Source organism: Anas platyrhynchos, chromosome 22 (assembly GCF_047663525.1).
Source record: "Anas platyrhynchos isolate ZD024472 breed Pekin duck chromosome 22, IASCAAS_PekinDuck_T2T, whole genome shotgun sequence".
Lineage (NCBI taxonomy): Eukaryota > Metazoa > Chordata > Aves > Anseriformes > Anatidae > Anas > Anas platyrhynchos.
In genome coordinates this window covers 4,793,858-4,807,793 of record NC_092608.1, presented here as the reverse complement: position 1 = coordinate 4,807,793, position 13,936 = coordinate 4,793,858, and the positions used below count along the sequence as shown (strand labels likewise).

The 13,936-nt window shown below is 53.2% G+C and overlaps 1 protein-coding gene and 1 long non-coding RNA gene across 4 annotated transcripts in view; both read left to right on the top strand.

The window, feature by feature from the left end:
• Positions 1 to 5,079, top strand: part of LOC119713428 (uncharacterized) — a 94,597-nt gene extending 89,518 nt beyond the window's left edge. Inside the window, exon 4 of the long non-coding RNA XR_011804645.1 lies at positions 2,811 to 5,079. This is a non-coding gene — a long non-coding RNA (uncharacterized lncRNA). The remainder of the gene's footprint in view (positions 1 to 2,810) is intronic.
• Positions 5,080 to 5,539: 460 nt separating this feature from the next.
• Positions 5,540 to 13,936, top strand: part of CASZ1 (castor zinc finger 1) — a 171,605-nt gene continuing 163,208 nt past the window's right edge. For all 3 annotated transcript variants that reach the window (XM_072026896.1, XM_038166757.2, XM_038166760.2), the window contains exon 1: positions 5,540 to 5,783. The gene's annotated coding sequence lies outside the window, so the exon portion shown is untranslated. The remainder of the gene's footprint in view (positions 5,784 to 13,936) is intronic.

Here is a 13,936-nt window from a genome sequence, read left to right as displayed (position 1 = left end):
CAAACATACAACTTCACACTTGAATTCCAGTTTTATTATTGTTGTTGCTTATTTATTATTGTTTTCTTCTACATTTATTTATTGTCTTTAGTAGCCTCCCTTAGGACTAAGCCCCAAAGCAGTGGATATTACCCAGGTGCACAGAACAGTGAACTCAATGGAAAATTTGGGGGCAGAACTGGGCTGAAATGCCAGATCCTTCTTGCTAAACGCCAGGACTTCTGCTTGAACCTTTATACAGATTTAAGGCAAATAAAGCAGATAAGAACGGATTCTAAACCAATTCTTATCTCCCCCACTATGTACCAGCCAAAAACCCGTCTTAGTCTGTACACCTATAATATGCCCCACGCAGTTTCAATATTTTTATTACATGCTTGCGTGCTGATAATTGTTATATATATTTCTAAACAAAAGTTGGAAGTTTCAAAACTCGGGGCCTGATCCTTTTCGATACAAGTCTTGCCCCACTGCTGCCGGTGAAGCAACGCCTGCTGCGCTCCGCGGCCGTGGCCCAGGGTACGAGGGGACCGCTCCGTTCCCTCTTCCTGCTGGTCTGCACGTGCAAAGCAGTGGTTAGCTGCCTGGGAGAAAACGGCCCTTGACAAACAGTGGCCACAGGTTATTCCGTGACTGCTTGTGCCACTCTTATGATAAAAGAGCGAAGGCAGATAATGTTATGTCTGCGGCTGAAAAAATGCCTCCTCCTCCTGTGCAGTGACTTTTCATTTTCCATTACGAAACTAAGCAAATCCACAAGATTTTTCTAGTGCATGTCTGGGTGATTTCTTCATTCTGCCAGCAAGCTGTGAAGCAAGAGGAGAAGTCCTGGGTAGCACCTTGGTGTGCTCTAGGCTTGGCAAAGGTTGCTTGGGATGCCTGCTGGCTGAGGGGTCGTCCATTTGGGGTGGATAACTGGGTCCAGTTTGGTGGACCAGTCAGCCTAGAGCTCAGCCGCCTCTCTTACAGAGATTAAATGTCCCTTGGAGGAACTGACGTGGCACAGAGGGCAATGTAAAGCGTGCCAGCTGCTTTGGGAGGTCAGGAACGAGGCATCGGGGCCTGATGCTGTGTTGCCCCGTGCCTCAGAGCTCCAAGAGCCCCTTTGGTGCAGCCCTTCCTCTTCCCCTCTCTACGAAGCAGTGTCCACGTCGCAGCAGGGTGAGCTGAGGACAGCGTTCGAGCCTTCAGTGTGTAGTTCTGTGCTTTTGTCATTTTAATCCAGGCCCTTCTTGTGTTGTTTTAGCACCATTTTTCTTATGTGAGGAATTTCGTAAGGCTAAGAAAGTTTTCTCGGGCTGCACGTGGAAGGCTTAGCCAGGTGGGAGCGCGTCCTGGGGTTACTGCCTGGCCTCAGCACTCAACCCACAACAGCTCTGCTGTCCTCAATCCAAATCCTCCGTTCTGTAGGGCTTGCACTACTCCTCACGCTCATATCTCACCGCTTCCCAGCAGTGCATGAAGGAACTTGACAGATCCTCGCTCTCTGTGTCCTTGCACCCCGTAGGCGATGGCGGCGTGCCTGCACAAGCTGCAGCCACCCCACCCGGGTGGAAACCAGAGGACCCCAAGCAGAAGGGGGAACCGTTCTCAAAGCTGGGCTCGGGAGAGGAATTTCTGGATTTAGCGGCGAGTTTTGGGCAGCTGACATAGAGGACAGTCTAATAATGAGTTTGGATGTTATTATTGCTAATTGCTGAATGATAAATAGCAAGAGAGGTGTCCTACAATTTCAGTCCATGGAAATTTATTTGAAATATGTAGTTCAATACAACCAATGTGTTATGGGCAGGCAGCTTGCAGTGAGCAGGATGTCCTCTCCCCAAGGGCAGCAGCTGATGGTGTAGCTGTGTGATACGGTAACTGAAGAAAGACTGGGAATACACGAAACCTTTTTGGAGACGGAGGGGCATGTGGAGTCTGGGCTGCCAATGGTCTTGTGCAACCAAACTGTTTGTTTGTTAAATGTTCAGGCGAGCAGGAAATAGCAAAGGCAGGACCCATAGCTGTGTAAGGTCTGACTGGTTACAGTACGTACTGGTAAACTGGAAGGGGAAGGGAAGGATGGTCATGTCCACGATTCCTTTTTTTTTTTCCTTTTTCTTTTTTTTTTTTTTTTTTTCCCATTGTTGTGTTGTATAGTCAAAAAAAAAAGAGCAAAAATGAGAGACGTTTTGGTTAGAACTGAAAAGTCTTCAATCCCAACAGGGCTGAAGTGGTCTTGTTTGAGTCAGACCCTGAGCAGTGGGCAAGGAATCTCCCCTGGCAAGAAAGTGAGTCTGCGCTGAGCTGGCCCACTCCTCACACACATCTCGCTCTGCTTCTGCTAGCAAAGGCGTGGCGGTGAATTTTCCACTTGGTGGAAATGCTTTTAAACCATTGCAGAGATGTGGGGAGAAAGAAAGTCATCTTCCAGTGGGCATCAGAGTGAAATTTGGTATGTCCAGAACTGGAAAAAGGCTCTTGAGGTTGCCTCGCCAGTGGCCATCTTGCTCCTTTCTTAGTCTTCCCGTGCTTCAGACCCACTTTTATGATAGATGCAGATGCCGGTGCTTATGGTTTGGGGGCAGTATTGACACAAGAACACAAAGGACTTCTGAGGGTGGTGCCTTATTACAACACTAAATTAGCTGGAGAGAGATTACTGCACCACTTAAAAGGAACTCCTGCAATGGTTAAATCTATACAACATTTTCATCCACTGTTCAACACGGAAGTAAAATTGCTTTGGGTTGATGACAGGAAGATGCTGCATAAATAGTTAAGTATGCATCATTTGCAATTTGCTAAATTATTTTATTTCTATCTAGACCGGGCTGTGCAAGGTGTCATTACCTCATGCTCTATCTGATGGAGGAGCCTTTGCTGGGAACTGCCATGGCCGGCACCAGCCCTGGGCTGCGCGGGGCTTTGCGCAAGCGAGCTTCGGAGAGCAGGGACAGAAAAGTCAAAAGACACCCGCAAAGCCGCCGAGCTGGGCTCTGAAACCGGTGTGGAGAGAGCTTTGGGGCAGGCTGTGCTTGGGCTTGAAGGTATTTGAGGGGCAGCTGTGGGGTGCCTGCAGGGAGCGGCGAGCTCTTGGCGAGACGCGCGACCGCCGCAGCGCTCCGTCCTGTCCCCAGCCCCTCCTAACGAGGGCACGCCACGGCGCTCCAAAATGAGCCGACTTGCAAGCAGGAGGAAGACCATTCAGTCTGCGCTCAGCACCTCAGATGAGAGAAATGCAAAAAAGCGAAGGAGAGAAAATAATAAGAAGTAAATGCAATTAAAAATAACGATTCAGACTTAATTAAAGGGCCCTCTTCTCCCAACCCTTCATTCTTCAGGGATGCCTCATAAGGAGAAGAATCCATAGCTTAGGACCTGCTCTTTCATACTTTCGTACCAGAAGCTGGGACAGTTCCTTGCAGAGACTCATGCTTTTTAGCCTGACAGTGTCTCTCCAGCATAAGAATTCAACAAGTTTGGTCTTTTAACTTCAGGACGCTGTAAGTACTCGCTGCAGTCACACGAACAACCACACAGTTCTATTTACTTCAATTATCCCATTTTCATCCCTATTCTCCTGCTTTCTTATTGTGAGCAGGTAAAAATACAGAACCACGGCGTGACAAATACCAAACAATATTCAAATAAACAAAAGCCCGGCTTCTGCAAAGACGCAGACGCTTCAGACGCTCCGAGCATTTCCCCAGAAGCGCGGCTCTCCGCTGTAAATTCAGCCTGCTTAGGAGCCTGGTCTTCGCAGGGACCTAAATATTTCACCGAGGAGATGTACATTGCTGAACTTGTCTGTTCAAAATTCATGAGTCAGACCCCCCGCCAGCTGCCCAATTACAGGATTTTCTCAAAAGCTGTTAAAAACCCATTTCTTTGGAAGGTTCCTACTTGTCCCCTGGCTTCTGGGGCTTTGGGGAGCACGAGGCCACATTTCCAAGCTCCCTTGTGTAAACACAGGCGCTAGAAACATGTCATTCCAGGGGCTGGGGATCAAAGCAGAACACCAAATATTGGAAGACTCACAATAAAAGCTCAAGAGCTGGCAGCGGTCCTGCAAACACTCATGTATATGAGTCACTTTTACTCACATGAGTCGTCACATCGAAATCAGAGGAATTAGACTATTATTATTAATTATTGTTATTATTTACGTGTGTGGCAATAGCACGTAGGAGCCGCGATCGCGGAGCCGGGCCCCATTGTGCAAGGCACCGGTAAATCCAGTGCAAAACCGTGGTTTCTGCCCCAAAGACCTTCCAGTGCAAGCATCTGACAAGAGACAACAGGTGGAGACAGACACAGGCAGGGAAGCGCACGGGAAGAGCGAGACGCTCCTGCGGGAGGCTGTGTGTGGGTGTGCTGACGCAGAGCTCCCTGCTCCCTGCGAGTGAAGTTGGTCGAGAGTTTACAGGTTTGCAGAGCCAGGGCCTGGGGCAGCCCCGATCCTGCAGGCCAGAGACGGAGGCAGCTGCCTTCAGCGGTGCGCAGCCCCAAGGAACGAAGCCGCGTGAAGGTGGCGGTGCCGGTGTGTGCCATGGGGTGCCAGTGTGTGCCATGGTACCGGTGTGTGCCATGGGGTACCGGTGTGTGCCATAGAGTACCAGTGTGCCATGGGATACTGGTGTGTGCCATGGGGTACCTTTGTGTGCCATGGGGGTACCGGTGTGTGCCATGGGGTACTGGTGTGTGCCATAGGGTACCAGTGTGCCATGGGATACCGGTGTGTGCCATGGGGTACTGGTAGGTGCCATAGGGTACCGGTGTGTGCCATGGGGTACCAGTATGTGCCATGGGGTGCCAGTGTGCCTTAGGGTACTGGTTTGTGCCATGGGGTGCCAGTGTGCTATGGGGTGCTGTTGGGTGCCATGGGGTACCTTTGTGTGCCATGGGGCACAAGTGTGTGCCATGGGGTGCCAGTGTGCCATGGGGTGCCGGTGAGCCCCAACTCTTGTGCCCGTGGGTCCCTCGCTGTGGATGCTGTGGCAGAGCCACGACCCAACCTTCCCCCCCAGCCCTGCCGTGCGGCAGCAGTTGCAGCAGGACGGAGGACAGCGGAGAAGGAGCAGGTTGAACCCCAACCCCGTGCTGCCAGCTCGGGGCTGCGCTGCCTGCCCGCTGCCCGCTGCCCGCTGCCCGCTGCCCGCTGCCCGCCCGGCTGCGCGCACCCGGCGGGGCCCCCCCCGGTGCCGCTCCCGCAGCGCTCCCCGACTTGCGAAGTTCTCAGGAAAGCGGCCGGGAGCTGGGAGGGGGGGGGGGGGGGGGGCTGCGAGCAGCGCGGGGCACGGGGATGAAACCGGGGCGAGCCGCGGGGGGGCCGGGGGGGTGGGCGCGGGGCCGAGCGCGGTTCCCGGGGAGCCGCCCGGGGCAGCCGCCCCCCCGCCGCTCCCCGTGCCCCGGGCAGCGCGATCCGCTCCGGGTTTTGCGGCCGCCCCTCCCTTTCCCCGCCTGCCCTGCCCGGCTCCGCTCCGTGCCGGCTCCCCCCCCCTCACCCCCCCCAGCCCCTCTCCGGGCGGGCCGGGCCGGAGCAGGAGCGGCGGCTGCGAGGAGCGAGGAGGGAGGGGAGGGGATAGAGGGGGGGGGGGGGGGAGCCCGACTCCGCTCCGCGTTTTGCAGCGCGCCCCGCTCGCCCCCCCCAGGTAGCGCTCGGGGCCGGCGGAGCGGCGCGGGGAGGAAAAAATCCGGGATCAGGGCAAGTTTGATGGCGCATGCGCGCTGCCGCCCGCATCCCAAACACACGCACATTGCCCCGCGCTCCCCAACTCGCCGAAGCCGCCCCAGCGCAGGTAAGAGCCCGCACGGCCCCCCCCGGCCCCGCACGGCCCCGCCCGGCTCGGCGCGGCGCGGGCAGGTGGGCACCGCACGGGCTGGGGGGTCCCGGGGGGAAGCAGGGGGGGGAACGGGGCGAGGGGCGGCGGGCGGGGAGCGGGGGGCGCTGAGCGCTGGGCGCTGCCCCCCCCCCCCCACGGCACAGCCCGGCCCGGCCCGGGGAAGTTTCGTCCGCGGGACCCCCGCAGCCCCCCGGCGGGCAGGGGCCGCGCGGTGCCCCCGTTGCGGCAGGTTATTTTTACCCGGTGGCATTTGCAGAATGCGCAGCTGATTTGCCGGCCGGAGCCAGGAAGTTTTTTCTCCCCCCCCCCCCCTCTCCCTCCCTTCCCCTCACTCCATTCCTCTCGCTCCCCTTCCCCTCCCCTCTGCTCTCCCCCTACTTTTCGCCCCCTTCTCCCCCCCCCCCCCCCGGGGGTCCCGCCGGGTGCCGGGGGCTGCGCACAGGTGGCGGCACCGCCGGGACCCCCCCGGGCACCTGCGGGGAAACTTCGGGGGTTTCGCACCGCCACCCCCTGCCAGCCCCCTGCCACCCCCCCGGGCCCGCTCCCATCCCCAGCTCCCCCCCCCCCAGCGCCCGTCCCCGTGCCGGCTGCGCCAGGTGCCCTAACCCTAAAAACCCTCAAATTCCCGCAAAAAAAGAGATAAAAAAGCAGCTTTGGGACTTCTTTCCAGGAGTCCTGCCGCTGCTTTCCGCCTCCCCTTTATTTATGTGCTGCTGCCACCTTGTTAGCTACCCGAAAGGTGGCTCGGAAGAGTTTATGGGGGAATATTGCTGAACTTCGGTAATCAAGTTTCCAGATCTTATGCCTCCTGTTTAATTTATTAGACTAGTTATTTATTCTGTTGATGATAATCTGTTGCTGGTTTCTATGGAGATGTTAAACTGATCTCTTTCAGAAATCAAACTCCATATGCACTAAAACGTTTAAAGGAGCAGTGTCCCCTTTTGTTGTCAGACTTTGTACCTTTTCGGTGCTTTTATTGGGCTCCCGTATATTCCGTATATTGAAGTCTGAAGTTGAGGCTTTGTGCGAGACAGAGCTTATTATGGCTAACAGAAAGTCAGGGCTTTGATCCTTTTTTTGCATCATCATTTAAAACAGATCATTTTTCCCCCCTCATCACACGAGATAGCAGAACCCTTTCAAGATCAAAGCGTCCAGCTAAAAACTATTGTTTAAAAAAAAATAGAAAAAGAGCCTGTTAAATTAGGGGGATGTTTCCTTAATCTGCTTATTTTGTTCTAAAGGTTTTTGTAGCGGTGAAAACAACAACAGCAGCAGCAGAAACTTGTGGCAACTATATTGTTATTTTTATACCTCCCAAGTCCTTTTAATGTTAAAATAAGTTCAAAGTCAAATATCCCTAAAGATAAAGTGCTTGTTAGGGTGTTTTTATTACTTGGTTTCCGAATGTGGAAGGTCAGAATCCAGAAAGCAATCGCATTAGAGAAGGTTTTAATAGTCTTTGTCTCATCTTAATGAGAGAGAAATCTCAAAAACATTTTCCCCGCAACATTTATCAATTATTTTAGAGAAGTCTCCCTGCCTGTAGCTCACTTTCGGGTATTTGCTAACTTATCCATCGCGTTCTTACGTGCGATTCCCTGCGGTATCGCCTCGTACAAAGTAATCGAGGTGAGAGAAGGGAAAATTGTGGTGCTTAAAATTTGTAGAACTCGGACTGGGCTGGTCAGGCTGACGGACCCAGTTGGGGTTTTTGCTCATCTTCTGGAGGAAAGTTGAAAGGTTTGCAGAGAAAATGCTCCCAGCACGCTGCGTGCTTCACGTAGCAAAAAGCCCTTCTTGTACTTTCTCATGGTGCCTCTTCAGAAGGTTTCCCCTGCCTGAAACAGAGACGTTTTTCCTCTCGGTACGCTTCTACACTCATCTTAAAAATAAAGGAATAATCCCAGAGGAAATAGTGCGTGGAGCCCTTATAACTCAAATCTATTTGTGTGTGTGTTTGTGGATATATACATATATTTTACATATATATATGTGCATATGGAAAAGACCTAGGTGGTTTATGAGCTGTCCATACTAGACTTTATCTGTTTTTTCCTCGTTAATTTTTCTCTTTTTTTTTTTTTTGTGATTCTGAGTGTGGTGGATCATTTAATTTATTTTTTTTTTTTGTAAATCTTCTGTTTATTTGTTTGATTTGAATTGCAAACAGACTTGACTCTGTCAAGTAAAAAGAGGAGGGGGGAAAAAAGGAAACACTATGGCTTTAAACTCAGGAGTTTGCATATTCTCCTTGTATCTTTCCCCTTTGCTAATTATTGTGTTGTTTTCAGAGCAAATATGTCATATCCATGGCGACCAGGCAGGTTTATTGTCTTTCAGAAGCAATAGCTCACATAAGTAATTAATGACTTCTTTTTTTTTCCTCTGGCTTAGGTTAAACAGATCATTCAAGGAAAGTCATATCTCTCTCTCCCTCTCTCTCTCTCCTTTTTTTTTTTTTTTTTTTTTTAGCCCAGTGACATAAGAACATGAGTTAGAACAAGAAAATACTTTAACCAAGAAGTCAACAGCTTATTTTTCCTCATTTCTTTTTAAAAGCTCCAAGTGTCAGCTTTCCCCACACATGACGTTGTCATTCTCGCAGTTTCAGAGCGAAGCCTTGGTAGAGGGAAAAGCCACTGAAAGCTGGAGTTCAGTTGGTGGCTGTGCAGCTGAGCAGAGCGTGTGCGTGGCTCTGGGCGGACATGTGTGGGGAGGAATTATTCTTGCTTAAGGGTTTTGCTGTGCACTGGGAAAAAAAAACATTTCCCTCGCTCTTCCCTCCCTCCCCCCCCCTGTTCTATCTGCATTAAAATCAGTGTTAAAATAAAGGTGTGTTTTTGTATCTTACAGATTGTAATTCAAACAGTTTCCAGGAAAGAATTAGTAATTCATTTTTATATACGGCGTATATACACACACGCTTGAGCTCCACCCAAAACAATCAAGCTAGCTGGAAAAAAAAAAAAAAACTTATTTCCTTTTTCTTTTCAAGCCCAAACAAACTTGCACAGTGACTTTCAAAAGCTTATTGCAAATAGACCCCCGTTTTTGCCAGGAGTTTGCTGCAGGTATGGATCTTGCCCCTTCCCTTCCCAACTCTGTTTCTTCCTATTAAAGCAGAATTTGCTATCTGTCCGAGCCAGGGGCTGGTTATCCGCTGTGATTTACTGAGGTGGTGATTTTCTCCCCCCCGCCCACCGGCACCCTCACTCCTGTTTTGTTTTTGCTAATTTCATTTTCCGAAGGATTTATACACGGTCCAGCTATATAAATTCCTCGGGAGATAAAAGCGCCGCACACTTCCATAAACAAAAGCTTTTACTCGCATCCTATGTTCCTTTTTTCTTCGAGTAAAAAGGAAAAAAAAAAAAACCCTAAAAGCAAAACCCCAACCCATCTGATTGAGGCAGGTATCGTAAATGCGTGCTGGTAATGATTCTGTATTCCACAATGCTGCTACTTTAACTTTTAAAATCTGTTTCCTTTCTGGTTTGTAACATTAATCAAAGAGCCGCTTCCTTCCAATTTTTCCACAGACTGGGGCTAATTAGAACCACTCGAATCATATTTTGTAAATTCCATGTGGATGTTACTTTGGGTTTCAAGATCGCAAATGCCTCAGGTTCAGCCTGCCTAGGCACTCGCAGGCTTATTTTTATTAATGCTGCTGCCTCCCAAACCAGTGCATGGTTTCTCTCCATCCAGCCCAAATAGATCTGTGGGTTCGCACGTGGGGTGTGTAGGAAGCAGACGTGAGTTAAGGAAAAGGAAAGCCAAGAAGGAAAGGGATTTTGCACCGTGGTTTCCCCAGAGCAGCAGAGAAGCCCTAAGTAACGCGAAGCTGAGGATTCAACAGACTTGATAATTGAGCCCTTAACCTCCTGATGTCTATATCAGAAAAACAGAGCCTAGCAGAGGGAGACAAAGAATAAAAGCAAACAGTGGCTAGGAGGAAGCTGGGGAGACGGCCGAGATGTTGAAGTATGGTTCAGGATGCGTATAAATCTCTATATTGCGTTTCCTTAGGCTCGGTTTTTCCCTCTGGCGAAACGCAGCAGGTTTAAAGGTGGCTTTGGGAGAGCCCTGATGCTTCGAAGGCAGCCGAGAGCCTGGCGTTTGTGTGGCACCAACAGCTCCAACTTGGGGAGACTTCGGGAACGGGCGCTCCCGGCTCCCTCCTGCCTTTTGTTTTTTGAGGACTGGCTAGTGATTTTTTTAAAAAAATATCTTTGTGGGCAGTTAAAGAGCCAGAAGTTGGGAGTTTGAGGTCGTGTTTGTTAGGCTGTGCTAAAGGGATTTGAATTGAAGCACTTGGAGCACCCGGCAGGGCGAGTGCCTCCCCGGCGCCGGGGGCAGCGGGCTCGTGCCAGGGACCTCCAAGTTCACTCGCTTTTGGTGAGAACCCTGCAGCTTCAAGGAAAAGCAAGAGCGCGTCGTAAATTTTGCTAAAATTAATCAACCGTTTAAGAGCTCCACGTTAACGAGGTTTTCCAGGCAAGCAGCTTGCTTCTCCTCTTCTTCTTCTTCTTCTTCCTCCTCTTCTTCTTGCTCGTTCAAAGTCCGAGAGGGCTGGGGGAGAGGGGGGAGAGTGTGAGCGAGAAGGGGAGGGGGTGGGATTGGAGTAGAAATAATAAAAACAAAAAAGGCTGGATTTGTAGAATATAAATCCTCATGTGTCCTTGATCCATATTGTCAGGTTTTTTTTTTTTTTTTGGTCGGATTTGTCCTGTGTGCCTTTGACGGAAAAGGCACGTAGAGAGAGAGAGAGAGCGCGAGCGACAGAGGGGGAGAGAGAGAGACGTGTCACTGCTTTGGAGCTCATTATCATTCTTAATAAGTCTTAAGGAATAAAGAGGAGCATTGAGTGTAAATGCTGGGTAATCCTAACACTCCTCAAGGTGAGAGGAGTCTCGAGGACACAGAGAAAGAGAGCGAGGAGGAGGGGGCTGCTGCGGGGGCAGCGGAGGAGGTGTGGATGGAAGCGGTTTTAGGGAACGGGCACGGCTGGTGGGGCGCCTGGCCCTGCCTTGGGCTTCGTCCCACGGCCTGGACCGGGAAAAGTTGGCTCCAAGTTGGCATCCCGGGACCGTGGGCAGCCCGTGGGGCGAGCTGCGGGCCCGTGGTGGTCTCCAACAAACTTCTCGAGGAGCAAGGAGCCCGCTGCCCTCGTGCTGGAGGGTGCCATGTGGGTCGGTGAGCGGCCGTGCCTCGCTCCGTGCCGCCTCGCCGCTTCCATCCCTGCCCACCCCGTGCTCGGCTGCCCCCAGCTTGCCCTCGCCGGGTGCCAGGGCTCCTGCTCCTGCTCCTGCTGCTGCTTTCACCCAGCCGCTGCCCTGCGCCTCGGCCGGGCGGGCAGGATGCGGCCGAGCGGACACTAGGTGGCTGCCTGCGAGGCGCTCGGCTCCTCGAGTCCTGCTGGTGGGCTCCTTTGCTCAAACTTCAGGCTGGCAGCAAAACGCGGAGAGCTCTCTGATCGCGCCGAGGATTGCGATGCGGCGCTGCCTCCCCGGCAGCCTGCTCGCAGCCGGGTCCGAGCCCGTGAGCCCCCTGCGGGAGTGGGAAGGGAGGCGAAGGCAGGGGCTGTGCTGCTGGCTGCCACCCTGAGGGGTCGGGAACCTGCCTGTGCCTCCGGGTCCTCCCCTCTGCAGGCTCTGAAGGGTGCACGTGTGCCTTTTGGGGAAAGCGTTTGGGGCTTGACGGAGCCCTTCTTACCGTGCCGGGGTGGAAGGGAAGGTGCTGTGCCCGCAGCCATGCCCGCTGCTCCTCCTCTCTGCTCTCCTACCCCAAGCCCGGTCACAGGCACGTGAATCGGTTTCTGTGTTCCCTCTCTGGTGCAGCCCGTAGCTGCTGGCTAACGGAGGAGCTTTGCCTTTTTTAAGAGACTCTGCGTGCCTCGGAGCAGGTGGGAAGGGGTTGGCGATCAGTTGGCCTGGAGGAGAAGCCAAGCACAGTGAACTCTTGCTAAACGCTGATTTTCTGGGCCCAGGTGCTTGGCTTCAAGGTGAAGTGTTACATTGGGAATATTATCAGGTATTAAGGTATTAGTGATAGAACTGTGGGGCTTGCCTGGGCTTGGCAGGGAACCACTGGGGACCTGTATTAGGGCTGAGTTCATCCCGGTCACTCCGGTGGTGCCCTTCCAGCCTGCCCCAGCCCGGAGCTGCAGCAGCAGCAGGCTTTGTGCATCCCTTGCCTGCTGAGCCATCCTGAGCCCACCGATGGCATGGACCAAGGAGGGACAGGCCCTCAGACCCAGGGGTCTGCCTGCAGCCCCTAGCACTCGCCCAGGCCGATGGCAGGGGGTGAGATGTCAGCTGGGGCCTTGCACACGTGGCTGAGCTGGGCCAGATGGGCGCTGGAGGTGCGGGTGCCTGTGAAAGCCTCGCGTGTAAGCAGGGTGGCAGGGGAAGGCCTGGCGTTGGCAGAGCTGTCGGTGATTCAGGGCCTGCGGCTCCCTGCCCACGTTGGCATTTTGGGCTGGTTTCCTCCAGCAGGTACCCGATTTCCTTCTGCCACCGGTGGCACTGAGTTGAAATAAAACTTTTCCATTTTGGGCCCAATGCTCTGTAAGGACAGCGTGCAGCGGGAGCTTAGCAGGGAGAAGGATGTTTAGCAGGAGCAGGGCTGGCCGCCTTGCGTTACCTGCTGGCACAAACCCGCCTGGGAGGTGCAGGTGGCAGTTGGCTGTCGCTGCTAAGCCACTTGTTTCTTTCCTGCTTTTACTTCCACAAGCAAAGGGAGCAGGGTGCTTTACTCCCTGTCAGCCCTGCGCCTTCCCCAGCATGGCGAGGCAGAGCCCTGTGAGCAGCACAGGGAGAGCGCAGGCGGCACAGACGCACGCCGGGCGATGCCATCGTGGCTCGTGGCCTCAAGCTCCCTCCCTGCCACCCTTCCCAGCCTGTCCCTGTGCCGTGGGAGCAGGGGCTGTGCAGATCCTCGCTGGCCTGCCTGCTCCATGATGTCTCTGGCAAACAGCTCCCGGCCTGGCTGCCTCCCCATGCGGCCGTGCCCGCAGAGCATCCTCTCGGAGGGCTGCTGGTGGCGAGCCCCTCCCTGCGCCCGGCCGGGCTTTATAGCGGGGGAGCAGTGTCCTTTCACACTGGTGAGCCAGCAAAATCTCTCCCCGGGGTTATTGTAACCTCTCGGCAGCGATTTGCAAACAGGCGTTGGGAGATAAAGTCTGGGTGCCGAGCTCGGGGCCAGTAGGGCAGATATGAAGCGGCAGGTTTATGAAAGGGAAGGTGTATGAAATGCAGCCTGCATCTCCCATTTCACTGCGCTATGCCAAAACACACAGTTTCTTATTTCAGTCACTGTGATCTTTCAAGGAGGTTAATTTCCATGACGAACTCCGGGCCACGTGCTCGGAGGATTTATCTAATTAGACTGACACTTTTCTTTTTTAAAAAAGAAAATTAAGCTGCACCTTGGAGGACTTAAGTATTTTAAACTGTGGGAGCGGCAGCAGGCAGCGTGATCCTTGCTCGCAGAGCACGGAGAGAGGAAATTTCCCCTTTTCCAGTTTCCCCTTTAAGACTTCACTAAAGGTCCCCATGTGCTTAATGCTCGTGCATGGTGGCTGGATGCTAAAGAGTGCTTCATCCTGCCTGAGCGAGTCCCTAAAGCCTCAGCTGGCTCTTTAACTCATGTACACTATTGATGTTCTGGGCTGGGACATGTTCGGGACGGAGCAGAGGGTAAAGGGGAGAGGTGTTAATGCTCCTGAGCCACGTCCTAGAAAACCTGCATCCTCCCCAGGCAGAGCAGAGTGCCCGCAGCGATGCAGCAGCGAGGTGCTACACGGCCCTCATCCGGCACCGGGTCAGTGTCCTTGTCTGGTGCGTGGCCCCATGGGAGACAGAGACCCTGGAGAGCCCCCAGCCCTTCGTCCAGTTTGGTCGTGTTTGGGATTCCTGTTGAAAACGCCTTTTAGACGAGCTGGGACCGGGTTGTAATAAAAACAGAGGGGTTTAGGCTGAGGCTGGTCCGTGCGTGCGAGCGCCGTGCCTTGCTGTGGCTGGAGAGCTCTCCCGCTGCAGGCAGGGAGTGATGCTGAATCTGTTCCCATCAGAGGGCTCCTGGAGTCCTGCTTTCCGCTC